The sequence below is a fragment of the Colossoma macropomum genome, unplaced genomic scaffold (assembly GCF_904425465.1).
Source record: "Colossoma macropomum unplaced genomic scaffold, Colossoma_macropomum, whole genome shotgun sequence".
NCBI lineage: Eukaryota > Metazoa > Chordata > Actinopteri > Characiformes > Serrasalmidae > Colossoma > Colossoma macropomum.
The window spans coordinates 2,709,694-2,715,247 of NW_023494805.1; the positions used below are offsets into that span (position 1 = coordinate 2,709,694).

The following is a 5,554-nucleotide window of genomic DNA, read 5'->3' on the forward strand; positions in this document are numbered from 1 at the left end:
GTTACTAATGGCTAATTATTACAGTGTTGTTTGTTTTTTTTTCAATGTTGAAAAGGCTTAAAAACATGAAGAAACCTACCCCAGGGGTGGTAGAGGCAGATCACATCCCGCCAAAGAGTTCCCTGATTGAAGCCTCTAACCAAATCGAAACACATCCAGAGAGAGCTGCTTCACTACAAAGAAATAATAGTAGGCTCTATGATATGGTAATGAGCATGAGGACTGATAGGACTGGAACAAATCAGCTGTGCATGAACACCCTGGTCTTTGACCACAGACGTGCACTGACCAGCGGCAACAGCAGGGAGTCCATAACATGCAGGTCTAGACTTGCTAACACCATCAATATCATAATCATGCAAATACAAACAGCACTAAAACAACTTACTACTACTAAACACTGCAGCCCAGTAACAAATGAACTGATTCAATTTCAATGTCTGGTATTAAGTGGTTTTCAACATAGCAGTGTGTTTATTTTACATTTATGGTCCCTAGACATCTCCTGGCTGAAATCTTGGCAAGTGGAAATGCAGAGAGATTACTGAGGTTCTCACTCATAATGGCTCACCCGCAAAGCTCAGAAAACATCCGAAGGGATCTAGGTACCCTTGCTATTTATTTTACTCTCTTTGATTATGCCTGATTGTTTAAGACACACATGTACACAAATGAAGAAGAAACATTTTTCATGTATAATTGTCTCCATGTGAAAAAGTGCGGCCCAGATATTAAGATGTAACTGTCAGGCTAACATTTGCATAATAGCATCCATTTTTATGTGGTATTTGCTTGATTTTGGACAACATAATGTATTTTCAAATTTAAAGAAACACAAAGCGCAGATCTGATCAATGTGTGGCAGAGGTGAGATGGTTTAAGTCGATGTAGTGGCATCTAGTAGGCTATGTAAATTATAAATTGACTCCCACAATCACACTTACTGTTCATGAAAATGAATGTGTAGAGAATGCAAAGCATAGTGTTTTCAAGTATGGAGTGTATTTAAAAAATTATTCTGCATGATGATTCTACACCAGCCCGAGTTTGACGCCACCACGTGTGCATGACAAGTACCTGTATATTAGGGGTGGGAATCTCTAGGCACCTCACGATTCAATTCGATTACGATTCAGAGGCTGCGATGTGATTATAAAACGATTATCGATGCATCTTGATGCATCTTTTTTTGCTATACAGGATTTCTATTTTCCTACGGTCTGAGGACTTGGTAGTTTTAAAGCAGAGTATTTGTAATGATCCATAATGCATTTACCTCCAATATCTTTTATTAATAAATCAAATGGAAGTGATGTGGTCAGTGAACTGTAAGGCTCTCATTCACTGCTGTTTGGAGCACATGAGACGCTGCTGCCGCTCATCTGCGATAAAATGCACTGTAAGGGTGACATAAGATCCAGTGGTAATAGATGTCTATGCAGCACATTACAGCTATTCTACTCGTTTTCTTCAGTGATTTCATAACTTCGGTGTTGGTCTCGTTGAAGAGAGTGGTGGAGTCTCTGTGTCAGTAAAATATCTTCGAGACGGGACGTGTGCAACATAGCGCAAAAGCCCTGGTTCTCAATGGCTGAGAACTGGCCTGCAGACTGCAGGTCACTTAGGAAAGAAGTCTCGCCTGGCTAGTAGAGAACGAAAAGGCACAGATTTAAGATGAACATTTGGAGATGAATGGACTTATTCACATTCATAAGCAGCGCAGTCGGTTTCCTGATACGTTAAATCTGCAACGAGAGACTGTCAAACACAAAAAGTCGCAAAGATGAAGTCGCTTCTCTTTTCAAATTGCCCCGTTCCACCTTAAACGGTGCCACATTTACATTCGGCGCCTCAGGCAGAATTTAAGGTGGAGCGGGAAAATTCAAACAAGAAGCTGGAGAATGAGAAGCGACTTCAGCTTCATAAAACAGTCGAATGATGAGAGACATTTTACAATAAACTGGTCTACTTTTAAGCAAACGTTTTCTGGTGGAAAGGGGAGGAAAGCGGCTATAACTAGTTAAAGCTTAAAGCAGAGCAAAGTAAGTCAGCGTTTCCGTTTATATTGTTTAGCCTATATTAGGACATACTGGACATTAAATGTTGTGGCTGCTGAGGTGGTTTGATTATAGTTGAAAGGACAAAATGTCTCTTCTTATCATTTGTGTCGTGACTCCTGATCTAACCTGGCTTTAATGCAGAGGGAGCCGGTCAGATTTCTTGCTCATCCAGTAGTGTTTTTGTTATGTGTCGTCACAGACTGTCCGGGCGCTGCACTTACCCACTTCCAAGTTCCGCTTTTCACGTTCCGTCAACATTACGTTATAAATTAAATATTTAGAAAATCGATTTTTGACATTTGTGAATAGATTCAAAATTGTTCACGTCCGCATCGCGATGCATCTAAGAATCGTTTTTTTTTCCTGCACCCCTACTGTATATACATATATATGAAACAAGGCTTCCGAAGACATAATATAGCGCCGTTCCATAGGAGTTTGGAAAGTGAATTTGTGCTGTGTTCCAGTTTGTGTTGTTTTGGCCATATACACTTTCAGTTTTAACTTAACTATAAGAATAAAAGTGCAGAATGTTCAGCTTTAATTTGAGGATATTACATCTGTTTTGGGCGAATCATGCTAGAGCCCTTTAATACGAAGGCTATTGTCAGTATCAGAATTAGAGGCTTAGTTTTAGTAGAAGAGTGATATTTTGCCCTGACTAGACTTTTTTAATTTACCATGAATCTCATCCTATTAATTGACAGGTATTAGGTGCAATTTCAACATGGGGAGTTCTGGACTTCCAGAGAGAGCAAGGAACCAGTACTACATGGATGGCTTTGTGCACATGGTGAACGAATATGTGGAAAGGAGACTCATTGACCAAAACCAAAGAGAGCGTCTAATGAATTGGGTGCAAGAAAATCAATTTCTCAATAGGAATACACAAGAGTATAAAGAAATAATTAACTCAATAGAGAAAGATGCCAAAATTGTACATGATGAGTTGTAGTGTTCAAGGGGTGATGAAGAGTCCATCTACAGTCAGTAGTAGTGCAAGCACTGGTTTATATGGACAGAGAGCAAGCAATAATGTGTATAACTGTGTTGCTTTACATTAAAACATACATTTCTGCTGTTAATTTTTACTTAATTACCATTTGAATCATTGAAAGAGTAGGCCAGCGAAGAACTCTGTGTTAGAGGGGTCTTTATTTATTGTAGATCAGCGGAACTCTTTAGGCTTGCCTTAGATTACAAGGATCAACATGCAGAAGCACCAAAATATTGACAAGTCTAATTTCTGATGTGAAAAAAAAAACCTAGGTCTACAAACAGATGAATTCATGTATTTTAGCATACGCAATTCTTTTCGGCAAAAAGTTCTAAATTTGGGTGCTACATTTTAAAACTCTGAACAAATTCTGATCACAGATTAAGCTTAACTACACTGCCATTAACATTTTATAGATTCTTTCCCAAATTTTCAATGTCTGTTCCATGCAATAACATTGATATCATGATTAAAGGTGTTGACCGATAAAGAAAATGTAGCATTTCTCTAACAAAAGTGTTTGTAATTATTATAATCATTGTGGTCTTGATCCTTTCTTGCAATATACAAACATTTATCCAGTACAGAGCTATGGTCTCACTGAACTGGACCTGTGGATGTTAGCTATGGTCTCACTGAACTGGACCTGTGGATGTTAGCTATGGTCTCACTGAACTGGAGCTGTGGATGTTAGCTATGGTCTCACTGAACTGGAGCTGTGGATGTTAGCTATGGTCTCACTGAACTGGAGCTGTGGATGTTAGCTATGGTCTCACTGAACTAGACCTGTGGATGTTAGCTATGGTCTCACTGAACTGGACCTGTGGATATTAGCTATGGTCTCACTGAATTGGACCTGTGGATATTAGCTATGGTCTCACTGAACTGGAGCTGTGGATGTTAGCTATGGTCTCACTGAACTGGACCTGTGGATGTTAGCTATGGTCTCACTGAACTGGACCTGTGTATGTTAGCTATGGTCTCACTGAACTGGACCTGTGTATGTTAGCTATGGTCTCACTGAATTGGACCTGTGGATATTAGCTATGGTCTCACTGAACTGGAGCTGTGGATGTTAGCTATGGTCTCACTGAACTGGACCTGTAGATGTCTCACTGAACTGGACCTGTGGATGTTAGCTATGGTCTCACTGAATTGGACCTGTGGATATTAGCTATGGTCTCACTGAACTGGACCTGTGGATGTTAGCTATGGTCTCACTGAACTGGACCTGTAGATGTCTCACTGAACTGGACCTGTGGATGTTAGCTATGGTCTCACTGAACTGGAGCTGTGGATGTTAGCTATGGTCTCACTGAACTGGAGTTGTAGATATTAGCTATGGTCTCACTGAACTGGAGCTGTGGATGTTAGCTATGGTCTCACTGAACTGGACCTGTAAATGTCTCACTGAACTGGACCTGTGGATGTTAGCTATGGTCTCACTGAACTGGACCTGTGGATGTTAGCTATGGTCTCACTGAACTGGAGCTGTGGATGTTAGCTATGATCTCACTGAACTGGACCTGTGGATGTTAGCTATGGTCTCACTGAACTGGACCTGTAGATGTCTCACTGAACTGGACCTGTGGATGTTAGCTATGGTCTCACTGAACTGGAGCTGTGGATGTTAGCTATGGTCTCACTGAACTGGAGCTGTGGATGTTAGCTATGGTCTCACTGAACTGGACCTGTAGATGTCTCACTGAACTGGACCTGTGGATGTTAGCTATGGTCTCACTGAACTGGACCTGTGGATATTAGCTATGGTCTCACTGAACTGGAGTTGTAGATGTTAGCTATGATCTCACTGAACTGGAGTTGTAGATGTTAGCTATGATCTCACTGAACTGGATCAGACCATGTATCTGAATAAATCAAAAATAAAACTGAAACTCCACTACCACAGCCAACAAGCTTAAAATGGGCCACGGTTTGGATCATCCAGCAGAAAATTGATCCAAAGCAGACCTCAAAATCAACACAAAAATGGATCACTGACCGATTCAAGGTTTTGCCATGGCCACCCCAGCCCCCTGACCTAAACCCTACAGAACACCTACTGGCTGAACTGCTTAGCAATTGGCTGCTGATCATAGTATTTCTAGCTATTGATTTGTTAGTTTTGTGGTTTTCCTGTAGTCCTCAGCTTCTAGCCTGTTTTTCATTTTCTGAATTTTGATATGCTCTTAATGCCGACTGCCTGATCTCTGTTCCCTTTATATACTGTGACAGTCAGATATACCCAAATAAATTCACTTACATGACTGCAAACACTCCAGTCGCAAGAAATCCTTTTTTTTAACAAAAGCTTAGGAATAAAGTTAAAGAATACAAACATTTATTTCATATTCTGAATTGCTGTGAGTAGCAATGTCAAGTTATTAAAATATATTTTCAGTGTAAACACCTGCCATTTCAATTACATTGCATCCTTTCCCTATTTTACCATTTGATTTGCTATGCATTGTCAGAATGCTGATCCAAATATATCATG

At 40.2% G+C, this 5,554-nt stretch overlaps 1 long non-coding RNA gene across 1 annotated transcript; it reads left to right on the top strand.

The window, feature by feature from the left end:
* Positions 1 to 202: 202 nt before the first annotated feature.
* LOC118826760 lies at positions 203 to 4,356 on the top strand. The gene is made up of 3 exons (XR_005008773.1): positions 203 to 322; positions 499 to 605; positions 2,768 to 4,356. It is a non-coding gene; the product is annotated as an uncharacterized LOC118826760 (long non-coding RNA).
* Positions 4,357 to 5,554: the final 1,198 nt, after the last annotated feature.